At 47.7% G+C, this 12,749-nt stretch overlaps 1 protein-coding gene across 1 annotated transcript in view; it reads left to right on the plus strand.

Annotated features, from left to right (window-relative positions):
- Nucleotides 1-203: 203 nt before the first annotated feature.
- Nucleotides 204-12,749, plus strand: part of TMEM229B (transmembrane protein 229B) — a 43,764-nt gene continuing 31,218 nt past the window's right edge. Inside the window, exon 1 of the mRNA XM_019733582.2 lies at nucleotides 204-542. The gene's annotated coding sequence lies outside the window, so the exon portion shown is untranslated. The remainder of the gene's footprint in view (nucleotides 543-12,749) is intronic.

Raw genomic sequence — 12,749 nt, forward strand, 5'->3', positions numbered from 1 at the left:
CGCAGCGGCTCTGGCAGAGGGCGCGCTTCCAGGCGCCCGGGGCAGGGCAGACTCCCGGCTGCGGAGGCTTGGGGGTCAGCGGGGTAGCGCACGCGGCGAGCGAGAGGGCAAGCAAGGAGTTAAGCAGGCCGGGAGGCAGGGCGCCTGTCAGACGCGAGCATGTGCAGTTTGCACCGCATCCGTACTATGGGTGAGTGCCGCCGCCGCCGCCGCCGCCGCCGGGGACTCTGTCCGGCCCGGGCAGCGGCGGCTGCAGTCCCCTGGCCCCCGCGCCACCGTGGCGGGCGCCGACTCACAATGCTGTACTAGAAGCGGCAGGGGAGGCCCGGCGATGTGGCGGAGGCACGGCTGGCAACTCCGGGAGGGGGGAGCCTGAGCGCCGGGCGTGGGGGCGGGGAGCAGGCGGCGCAGGAGAGCGCCCGGAGTCCCGGCGCGGGAGGAGCGGCGGGAGCGAGCCCGGTTGTCGGCGCTCCTGGCCGCACCTGCGCCCGGCAGGCGGCCGGCCCTGCCCTGCCGCTGCCGGCGGCCGCGACCCCGCACTGGTAGGTGCCCCCGATGCCCGCAGAGAGGCCTTTCCGCCGGCCGGAGAGGTGGCTCCGCGGGGCGGGCAGCGCCGAGTGCGGGGGTCGCGGGCGATGGCGGTGATGGGGAGCACCCGGCGACCGGGATGGGGCCCCTGCCCCATCCCGCTTCCTCTTTGCTTTCGGTTTCGAAGCGGCTGCCCCGGCTCCAGAGCTAGCCGCTGATTAGGTGGTGTGCCGGCGCTTGGATTCCCTGAGGGGGATGGGCGCACAGGGGGGCGTGTTGGGGAAGGGGTGCTCGTTGGCAACTTTCCCCGCCTGAAACAAAGGGGTATCGGGGAGACGCGAGGGGCAGGGACCAACCTGGGATCTCCGGCAGCAGGAGGTTGACAACTCCCTTCCTCCTGGCAGAGAGCAACCCTTAGGCGTCTCGGGAGGGTGAAGCGGGGCGCCAGTCTGGGTGGAAACTGGGGAGCCAGGGCTTGGGAGTGGGAACCACAGACCCTCCTGAGTTTGAGACTGAGGACTTTCCAGAAGGGGAGGGAACCGTGCAAAGATGACCCTGCTGCCTTTCTCTCCTGGGTGCATGGAAAAACTAGGTGATGGTGGACTAGGTGATGGCATACTCTGGGGCCCGGCCCAGCCCCCTGGCTCCTTCCTCTCCATCTGCCCTCTCTGATCTCCAGTCCTCAGTGGGAGAGGCAGGGCTGGGATGGGGACCATTACATCCCTGTTCACCAGCAAGGGCAAGGAGACACTGGCCTCTTTTCCAAGTGTCTTCCTTTCCCTCTTTCTATGCCCAGTCAGAAACTGACCCCTTCTCTTCCTTCTCAGGACTGTCTCCCTCTTTCTCTGCAGTTTCCTTGGGGTGATGTTTGGTTGCAGAGCCTAGGTGGCAAGTTGTTCAGATGCCGCCTCATGCCCTCCCAGGAGGAAAAGGGCAGGACCTAGAGGAGCTGGACAAGTGTAACCTTGGAGGCTCTGCTCCTCAATTCTCATGTGTTCTCAGCACATAGTAACAAACTAGCTGTTACTCTGGCCTTCAGACTCCGGTCATCAGGAGGCCTGGGTTTTCTCTTTGCTATAACCAGGAAGAAGGGTCAAGCGGAGGGCTGAATGGCCTGCCCTGAGGGTAGTACAGTGTCTTTCTCTTTAGAGAACAAATGGGCTAGGTCCCAGGTCCCAGCACCTTGTGTCTCCAGGAATGAGGTACCTCCAGATCTAAGCCGTTTGTATGTGACCACCAGCTTCCATCCTGTGGTAGGACTGCCCATGGCCTTTCTTTCTCTTAGAAAGGACAGCCCTTTTAAGAGTTGGGTTTTCCCCCAGTTGCAAGGCAGAGCTACATCTGCTTGCCTGTGGAGACAGAAGGTACTGGGGCGGAGGTGGGAGTGGGGTAGCTTGGACTGCTGGGTGACTCTCCTGCCTGTTCCTGTGAATGAGCTCATGATACAGTGGTTGGGCCAGGGGTGGGTCTGCAGGACACCTTGCTGTAGAAGCATGGAGGGGTGGGCTGAGATGAGGCTTGGCCCTCCTCCCTAAGGCTTTGTATTTGGGGATAGAATTGGGTAACTGGGGAGACAGTGGCTGGACCAACTTATATATCTGGTTTGTGGAGGGACATGGCAAGCTGACTTAGTGTTGACTTTAACCACCGAAAGGTACAGGGGTGAGGGAGGTTCTGGGACTACTAAGGGGTAGCAGGAGAAAAAGAAACACCTGAGTTGTAGAGCTGTGGTCCTGGAACTTGTGGTTGAAGTCAAATGCAGGTGCTTGACCAGAGAGCACCACCAGCCCTGCTTCTAAATGGGCAGAGATGAATGGTTATTGCTCAGCCCCTACTGGGTTTATCCCAAGCTATTCATTCAGAGCTGAGCATAATGATACAGATGGCTCACCTCTCCACCCCCAATGGTGTGACAAGGGGATTTTCCATGGATTGTTCCTCAAATGTGCTGACTGTAAGATGGGAAAACAATACTTTTGATTCCCTCTTTGAAAGTGATGAGGCATGACTTTTTATAATTGTAAGGTGATTTTAAGAGCCTCAGGTCCTTGAATAAAAGATGTTAAATGAGTTAGGAAGTCTTACACTGTGTTTGTTTCTCTTGTATCAGATTTACGTATTGTTTCTAAAGGGAAAGGTGTCATTTTTGGGGAAAGGGCTAAATTACAGCTTGTGTGACTGGGAAAACTCAGTGTTGGTTTTAAAAGTATGTATTTTAATCAGAAAGGCCCTTGCTGCAGCACTTGGGCAGCAAGTGTCTTTCTGCCTCTGCTCTCCTGATGTCTTAGAGCTCCTTACCAGTAAGATTTTCCTGGTAGACGGTGTCCAGTCTGGATGTTAGTGATGGTCACCCTGCAAGTTCTGAGAAGGGTCTCTGATGATGTTGGGGACACTGACGTTATAAGTTGAGACCTGGGTGAGGGTAGTAAAGTGAAGCTGCTTGGTCTTATCAGAAGCCATATCAGATCTGGCTGTCCTTGAGCGAAGGGAAATCTAACCCTCACATAGCCTGGCTGTTTTCAAATTTGTATCCCTTTCCTCTCCTCCTCCCTCCTCCCCTCACCCCCAATTTACAGACAAGGTAGTTTGGGTTTTATTTTTTCATTGCAGGAACATTCCTTTTACGGTGTGGATAATTTCTGACTTGGCAAACTCTCAGCTCCCTTTGTGGCAACACCTGGCTAAGGAGGGAATGTTGGAAGGGATTCTGATGTTCTGAGTAGGAAGACATGTAGCCTTTCTGGTCAAGTCTTCTGTTGACTCCACCACTACCTCTCAGAAACCAGAGGCTTTGTATTTGAAAACTAAAGTGTAAGCTGATTTCTGGGGAAAGACAGGGAGGTGGCACGTTTGGTTATGAGTTCCCTTGAGGGAAACTGAGTCACATGGAGAGTTAGCACACGGGCTGTGGTGTGTGTGTGAATGTCTGTGCTGGGGAAGTTTTCCTTTCCTGGGATTTAAGAGTGTTTAGACCCAGGAGACCCAGGGGTTATACTTTTTCGTTATGAGATAAAGATGAGCTGTTAGAATTTAGGCACCCATGTGCTTGGTTTCAGATGTACATTTGCCTCAGACTTTGAGCTGTGGAATGCTCCATGCTGATGTGATTCAAGGAAAAGGAAGTGGTTTTCACCCCTGCAACTCACATCCATAGATAGAACTGAGGTTGCGCATGTAATCTGTCACATTCCCAGATAAAAAGGATGGCCTGCTCCCTTCCTTTTCCTCACATCCATCCTGCAGGTGTGGACTCCCGCTCTCCTCTGCCCTAAGGCTGTCCTCAGTATTCATTTTAACCTCAGTTCCCCTCTGTATAAATTTAGTGGGGTAAACGTCACAGAATGATTTTGGTCCTTAGCGCCTCTGAAGGATGGTTCCACCCTCTACTAATGTTGTTGCGTCTACCTTTGAGGTCGGTTACCATCCAGTGTGGCCATTTGAGGAGGAACCAAAGTCATTGCCAATTCTTGTTTCTGAACATCCAGCTCTCCATTATCCTTCGCTGTGCTGGATCCCCAACAGGGAGCCTGATATGCTTTCAGGGCCGATGGCTCCCAATGTGGCCGGTATTGTAGAAGGGACAGCGTCCTTGAAATTAGGGCACACAGTCTACATGGGCAGGACTTGGGTCCTCAGATGGCTCCTTCCTGCTGCTTCATCCTCTAGAAGCCCAGCAGTTAAAAAAAATAAGACTTGCATTGTCAAACACTGACTTAATGTAGGGAAATCTAATAGATAAGAGGGCCTAATCAGAGTGCACTTTCTGCCATTCCCTTCACTCCAGAAGCCCTGCATTCAGAACGCACTGGATTAGCCATTTCTGACTGCTTCTGCAGTTAGACTTGAGTGACGAATGCCTTCTAGCTGGTTCATTCATACGTTGTTTCCTTTCAGTTTTTAAGAGGCACCCCATCACATGAGTTTCTGAAATGGTCTGTTTTCATCGGAAAGGTCACTCACCCTGAGTTTTCGTAAGGCCTTGACACCAGCCCCGAGGAGCTAGGGATGCCAGCCAAGAAGGAGATTGAAGGGCCACAAAGAGAGGATTCTTTGCTGGGCTTCTGAGCGATGATTCATGCTTCGAGATAAAATGTGCTTCCTGGGGCTCCATGGTTTCGTTGCTTGTACCGTCAGTGGAGAGACAGGCCCTGGTGCAACAGGAAGCCCACCTTGTAGACAATAACTGCCATTCTTTGGAGCAATGGTAAAGACCTAGTTTTTAGCTAACTCTGGTCTTCTTTTTCATAGCTATCCTTGGCCAGACCCCATTTTAGTCCCTAGCCTCTAGGACCCTCCCTCCCTCTCATTCCTAATAAAAAACGCCTTTCCAAAGCTAGGAATAAGGCATCCAGGGCATTCGTATTACTTTCATCTACCTTCTTAAATATGGACCAGAAATATTAATCACCGCTGGACGACACAAGCAGCGACTCCACATTTTTGTTTTGTAATTGGATTTTTGCCAGCCATAAAAAGGGAGATTACTGTCCTATGCTGATCTGGAGATGCCTTAAAGCTTACATATATCCTGCACAGTTTCTAGCACATGGTGACTGCTTATTAAATCATCAGCAGTGGTACTTGGATATGATCAGATACCCAGATTTCTAGGTCATTGGGCAATGATGTCATTTGCATAGGAACTGATGATTGGCAAAAGCTTCTGGAATCAGGAAATCTGGGATCACTTCCTGACTTGCTGTGTGACCTTGGACAACCCATTTCAGCTCTCTGAGCCTTAATTCCGCAAAGGGAGCTTCAGCAGTCTTCAGTGATCATAGCAATAAGAACAATGACAACCATCATTTATTGAATACTTACTGTATGCCAGGCATTGGTCTAGACACTTCACATATATTCTCCTTCTCTCACAGCAATGAGGTAGCTACTATTAATTATCCCCATTTTACAGCTGGAAAAACTGACGCTCTGAAAGATAAAGTGATTGCACATGTCACACAGCTAGCAGGTGTCCAAGTTGTGATTTGAACTGAGATCTGTCTGATTCTATTGTGTTCTGTGTATTACATGATGGAGCAAATGTTGGCGAGAACGTAAAAGTGAAAGTAGTATTAGTTAAACTACAAGAAGGAGAGCTGCTGTGGATTAAATACGGCTAGTGAAAAAGGAGGTGGAAGTCCAGATTCTTATTTGAAAAACATTCCAGTGAATGTTTGGGAAGAAGAAAAAGGTCAGTACACTGCATTGGGGAAGTAGACCAGATGGCCTGGGAGTTACTGTAAGGAGAACAGACTTTCTGCTTGGCATAGGATGTATCTCATAAACCCCATTTCCTTTTGATGCCAGTTTTTTCTCATGCTTAGCAGGCTGTCTGGGCAGCATTTTTTTCTTTCTGTTACCCTATTGCCACTAGTCATAGTAGCTTATGTTTTCAGATTCTTGACTCCAGCCCTCATCTTCCAACCTAGTTTCGGGGCCTTCCCCTGCCCATAATTACAGCCCATCTGTGGATACTTGATCATGACTCTGGGTCCTAGGTACACTCTGCAGTGTAGAGCAATTATACTCTCCCATTCTTCTGTGAAAGTATTTGTGGCCATTGAGTACTCCATTCAAAGGTGACCAGCTAGTTCGTTGAGACGATTCTCATCTCTTCCAACCTTGTTTGTTCCAGGCAAGTTAAACCTGATGAAGCTCTTCTGCCATTTTGAGGTGTCCGTGGAAGAAGAATGAAGGTTGAGGTGGTGGCTTGGAAAAAGGGAGCTGACACACTTTAAGAGTTAGCACAATAGCATATAATGGAGCATTGTGCTGGGGTCAGGTGACTTGGATTCTTGTCTCAGCTCAGTGACTCTGGGCATGTCACATGAGTCCTTGGGCCTTTAGTTTCCTTATCTGTAAAATAAGAATGTTGGAAGAGATTCTCTAATATCTCTTCCAGTGATAATGCTGGATAATCCAACAAAATCTGTTTAATTTGGTCCCTTCTCAGGGCATAACTCAGCTGGTCTGGAACTGTAGGAAATCAGAGCTGGGAGAGCAGAGACTGAAGGAGAAACCCCAGAAGAAAGAAGCCAAATTGGAAGCTAAGGGATAAAGCCAGAGCTGGAGTAAATCCCTTCTTGTGAGGCGGCCTGGGTCGGGTCATCCTACCTTTGGCTGTTCAAAGGGGGCAGCTGAAAGGTCTGTACTCTTCATATCCTAAACCATGGGGCGCACCCGTTATATCTTGTCTTAAAACTTAAGCTTCTTACTCCCCTCAGCTGTCCCCAGTTGTCCCCAAGTGAAGGCAGCAGAGAAGTTGTACATTGGTGTTTTATATTCTGCACTTGGATTTGGCAGATTCCGGGGCCTGGTTCAGCCCAGGGTCCCCCCAGGGCTCCAGGACTGATGCTTTCCACGTGACTCAGTGCTACTGAGAGCAAGCCTCCTCTTTGCTGCTCTTGCTCTGCCTGAAAAGCGAGATCATACCCTAAGCTCCGCTTAGGAACTCAGGGAGTCACAGCTTCTCAGTTCATGGAAGTGGGTCATCTGGATTTCCCTTTGAACAAAGCCATTTATCCAAGAACCCTCGGCTATCCATTGATACAATCTCCTGTTTTCATTTTATCATATTCAAAGTTGAGGAGCAAATGAGTTCCCACTGACCACCCCCACAACCAATCTTTTCTGTCCCTGCCTGCCTTGCTTTTTTTCCCTTAGTTCCTTGTTGCCCTATACTAGTTATTTCTGATGGTAGTTATCATACCAATGGGAATATGAGAGATGATTTTAGTTGGTATAGGGACAAATATTCCATTTTAATAGCCATGTTTCTAATGAGTGTAAAGAAACATGACTCATTGGGATGTGCTCGTAAAGCGACTTAATTTTGTCTCCCACTGTCCCTTAATGTTTATTAGGTGGGATTAGCTCTTTCCTTGCCCTAGGATGAAAACTCAGGCTCCGTACCTTCTCGGGTCATTCTTAGGTAGTAGCAGTTCCTGTGGTCACTTTAAGTCACAATTAAGTATTTAATATGTCTAGTCCTTTGTCACTGGGCTGGGAAGGACAGGAAAATGCTCACTTGGCCAGCACTGTTGTTTTCCAGCTTCCTGGGCCTGGCAGGTATTTAATGCTGATTCTTTCTCTTGTGGTCATGTTCATGGTTTCCCAGAGACTCCCCTGCTCTGCCCTCAGTAACTGGGAATGTTCACTTCTAGTTGTCTCGAAAAGAGCAAATTATCCTCTATTCTAGATTATAATTCTTTCCTCAGCCCCTAAAATCCAGTGATTCACCGTCAGCCAGTTTTGGCTAAGGTCCTTCAGTCTGACCGAGGGGCCCTCTTGGACAAGATGTGCTCTGACTTTATATTAATACCAACACTCTCTTGCATGTGGCCATATTGGTCCAAGGAAACAATCCCATATTTTTTGGTGCAGTGAACCTGGCAGTGCTTGCTGACGCCCTTCTGCCCCACAGCTCAGCCATCGCCTATGGCTCCTCGGATAGCAGATGGGCAGCCTGTGTCTCACACCGTGGACGTCTTGGGTGGGGGTCAGATGCCAGCCCACGCTGTCCTCCCATGTGCAGGGTCAGACATCAAGTTTCCAGAGAGGTCCTGTCGAAACCTCTCACACTGCTGGGGAACATCAGCTCTGTTATACTTGGTCCCTTAGTTAAGACTTTTGATTTAACCTCTGGTTATATGTGTATCATTAAAACCATGACTGTCACAAGAAGCCCATGATTTCCATGGATATTATTACTTAGGACAAGGCTATGGTATATACGGGGGCTGCCAAAAAAATGTATACAAATGGACACTTAGGTCTACGTTGCCCAAGCAGTAGTTTGCTGTAATCAGAAGGGTCTGGACACTGATGGTAACCACTTTGAGCACCCCTTGTCACTGTAGAAGATAAACGTGACTTGTATGCATCTTTTGTTGTTGGTATATATTGAATATTACAATTTTTTTCCCCCCTCAGGACCCATCAGCTCCAAGTCAAGTTGTTGTCCTTTCAGTCTTAGTTGTGGAGGGCGCAGCTCAGCTCCAAGTCCAGTTGCTGTTGTTCAATCTTAGTTGCACGCGCTCTAACCAACTGAGCCATCTGGCCTCCCAGGAGCTCAGCGGCAGTTCCTTGTTTTCATGCTAGTTGCGGAGGGCGCAGCTCGCTGGCCTATGTGGGAATTGAACCGGCAACCCTATTGCCCACAGCTCGCACTCTAACCAACTGAGCTACCTGTCCACTGGGTATTACAATTTTAATACAGTTTTCCTTTCATAAAATGTGTATACATTTTTTTGGCACCCTCTGTATCTAACTAAAAATTTAACTTCAATAAAAAGGTTAACAACATCTAACACATTGAGTACTTATAATATCAGGTACCGTTTTCAGTGCGGTAAGCATGCTCTTTCATTTAACCCTCATGAGGGAGGTACTTGTATTATCTCTATTTTGCAAATGAGTAAACTGAGTCTAAAAGAGAGGTTAAGCAGCTTGTTCAAGGTACACAGTTGGCATCTGAGCTGGATTCAAGTGGGAAGATCTGACCCTATGGTGTACACTTTTAAACCACTAGGCTCTGTCTCTTCCCACAAGGGTAATGGGCAGCCACGACAAGCCATGCAGTCAGAAGGCAAAAGATTGGGAAATGCTGCTTCAGGACATAATTGTTGAGTCTTCACTCTGGCATTCAAGCTCTCCACGCATCGCTTTTAGCTGCTTTTCCAACGACTCCTCCTGTATCCTAACCAGAGCCTAATCCACATGGCCGGCTAACCTGCCATCAACATGCCCACCCCACACCTCATTTATTTCCCTGCCTGGAGGTCCCTTATCTGCTTTGCTGGCTCCCCAAGCCAAAGTCCTTTTAAAAGTCAGCGTTCATCTTTGTTGCAAAGATGTATTTGACCCAAACCACTTCAGCTGGGATCTTTTCCTCCTTTTGTAATTTCATCACTAAATTGGCAACGATGATGTGCTTTTATGCAAGGAACATTGCAGAACAGTTAGCAAACCCACATTGTGATCTCTGCCTGCCGTTAACCGCCGGCCTGTTACTAACTTATACAAGGCCTTCCACTTCTCTGAACCTTGTTTCCATCATTTCTAAAGTATGGTATGGATTAGCTTCTGAAAACTGAAAACCCTTCAGTATTCAATATTCTGTGATTTATGTTTACCTTCTTGCCCCCATTAACTTTTAAGTTCTTGAGGGCTGGAATTGTGTCTTGTATGTCTTAGTACCTCCCTAGGACTCTGCACAAAGCTTTATACACAGACGGTGTTTAATATTAGGTTGGTACAAAAGTAATTGCAGTTTAAAAGGTTAAAAATAATGACAAAAACCACAATTACTTTTGTACCAACCTAATATTATTAGTTGGTTGGCTGGTGGAAAATGCTGCTGTGTCTGCTCTGGGCTTGATTGACTTTCAGAAATCGCCTTCTGCTGGGAGATCACCGGTGAAGACTTTGCGACTCTCTTTTCTGCATAAGTTTATAACAAACATTTGGGGTCCAATTTGCTGCGTTTTTTCAATAAGAAAGCTATGTAATACTATTAAGACTCACCATTTCAAAACCTGAAACATTCTGAAACTGAAAGCTTTTATTTAACTCGTGTGATAGAAAACCTGACTTGGCCACTGGTTGTCTATCTGCTCTGCAGAGTGTGGATATTTAGAGATGTAGCCGCAGAAATGTTCATGTATTTGATGTGGGGAGGGGTGCTGCCTCAGACCCTCAGACCCAGAGAGACTTGCAGTCAGGTTCCTGGATGTGCTTCCTACTTGTAGGTGTTTCTTTGGAACCCAACTGAGCCTCGTTCCTTCACTATTTTCTGGGAAGGGATACAGCTACTCGTTTGAGAGTCAGTCCGTTAACTCTTATAGCTGCTTTGACCTGATGTTTAAATATTTCAAAAAAAATTTACAAAGGCTCCTAGAAAAACATGAAAATTGTAGAAAAATGTACAATGATGGAATCTGACATGTCTCATTCATTTTTTTGGTGAGGAAACTGAGAGGAGAGGTGATAGAGTGTTCGTGGCAGAGCCAGGCTCAGAAATCCCTGTTCCTGGACTTCCCATTAACATTCCAAGCCAGCAGGCTGCTCCCTTCCTTTCTCCCCAGGCTTCAGGGTCCTCAGGTTGGGGAGGACACGTTCCTACCCCCTCTTGATTGAAGGCTACATCTTTTTTTTCTCTTTTCTCCTTGTCCTTGTTTGGCAGTCATGGGCACTCCCGTGGGAATTTAGGCCTCCTTTCCCTCACCATTAAATAACCAGCCCCTCTCAGAGTCTGAGCCCTGAGTATTTCTGGCCTGCCTATTTAACCTACTGGAGGTCCTCTGAGATCATTTCTCTCTACCTATTGCTGTCCACAATTCCTTGCACTATAGTGTCTTCCATAAATACATACACATCCTCAAGCATCCTCTTACAAACTGTTTACTCATCTTCTCATCCATTAAGATGATATTCTCCAGAGCAAGCCTGGCACCTGTGTCTTTGACGTCTACATATCTTTGCCTCTGGATGTTGAACCATTTATTATTTCCCTGGCCCTTACAGATGACTTGTGGTCTTCTACTTATTGTCATTATGCTGGAAAATGCTAAGATAAGGTATAATTTAAATTCATCATAGAAATGAAATTTCCCAAAAGTGCCCAATTGAATAGTTTTCTTAAGCCCCATAGATTTACCACATTGTCTGTATACCCCTCACTCACAAGCTTCATGTAGATATCTGTAAAAGACCATTGAATTTATTGTGTGGGATTGATCATTTGAAGCCACCCCGATTCTGCTCACCCCTTCATTCCCCTTAGCACTATAGTTTCTCTTGCTTCTAGGGGCACACGATATAGAATGGTGCCCTCTTTTTATTTAGCAAATATTTGTAATCCCTCCTAATTACCCTGAATAGAATTTATAGATAATATGACCTACCTATTTATATAAGTTTAAAAATATCAGTAAAATGCCTTAACTGTAATAGAAAAGAGAACCAAGGAACAAGTTAGTTATAATACAATATCACATTTTCTAAGCAGTAATTGCTTGGGCATGACTACACAGAAGACAGAAGGAAGGGGTCTAATGCTTGAACCTATACATAGAATTCCTGAGAATGTAACAGCCACATATACCCACAAAAGATACAACTGTGTGGTGTGAGTGACTCAAATACCAGGAGAGGTGCTGCTGAGGTTGATGGGATTTTCCAAAATGGTGAACCACTCTTGGTAAAGTTCCAAAGAACATAAAGTATAGTATCCCTTGATTTGTACTCCAGTGGCATTCCTGGACAATTCAGTATATGTTAAAACCATACAAAAATCTTCTGTGTTTATTTCTAGATGCAGATAATTACAAATGGACTTTTCACCTCCGAATGTTCTGTGGACCATTCTAAAGTCACGTGGGAGAGTTCTTTTGTGGGCTGTTGTGGAAATTGTAGGATGTCTGGCAGTACCTGTGGTACTCCCTACCTACTGTGGTGCTGATAGAGAGCCCCCTACCCCAGGGGTGGCCCCATTGAGAACTACTGGTCTGGAAGAGGGACCAGAACCAAGAACTGGGAGACCTGCGTCCTAGGTCTGGGCTAGAGAGCCTTGATATTTGTGTGACCTTAACTCCCGATGTCAGGGTCTCCTCTCTGTAAAGAGGATTTAATGACACACATGTTCTGCTGGCCTTCGGGACTGTGGCTTATTGTGCTCCCCTCCTCAGCCTCAGGACAGCCAGAGCATCCGTGTGTACCCCATAACATAGATCCCATTCACAAACTCTCCCTCACTGTGATTGTTCTTAGCATTTAAACATCCTTAGGTCTCTCTAATTAGGAAAGAAGGAAGGGAAGGAGGGGAAAGTACACCCTCCTCATCGCTACTTCTCCAGCAGCTTTCTCCCTCCTTCACAAGCAAATTTCTCAAGAGTTATCCATATACCCTATTTCAGTCACCTCCCTATGCAGTCACTCCTCCTCCTTAAATGGTCCCCAGTGACCTCTGTGCTGCTAAATCTCTTTAGTCCCTGTCTGACTTGCCTCTGCAATTGACGCCCCCTCCCCCAAACTCTCCTGCCTCACTTCCTTGCCAGGGTCCTTTCCTGGGTGTCCTCCTGCCTCCCTGGCCCTTCCTCAGGGCCCTTCACAGCCATGGATGTCACCCCTCCCACCTTCTGCCCAGCATGCTCCTCTTCTGTGCTGCTCTGTTCAGCTGGGGTCCCAGACCTGCCCCCCCTAGGGTCCCGCAGGCATCTCAG

The sequence above is a fragment of the Rhinolophus sinicus genome, linkage group LG03 (genome assembly GCF_036562045.2).
Source record: "Rhinolophus sinicus isolate RSC01 linkage group LG03, ASM3656204v1, whole genome shotgun sequence".
Classification (NCBI taxonomy): Eukaryota; Metazoa; Chordata; class Mammalia; order Chiroptera; family Rhinolophidae; genus Rhinolophus; species Rhinolophus sinicus.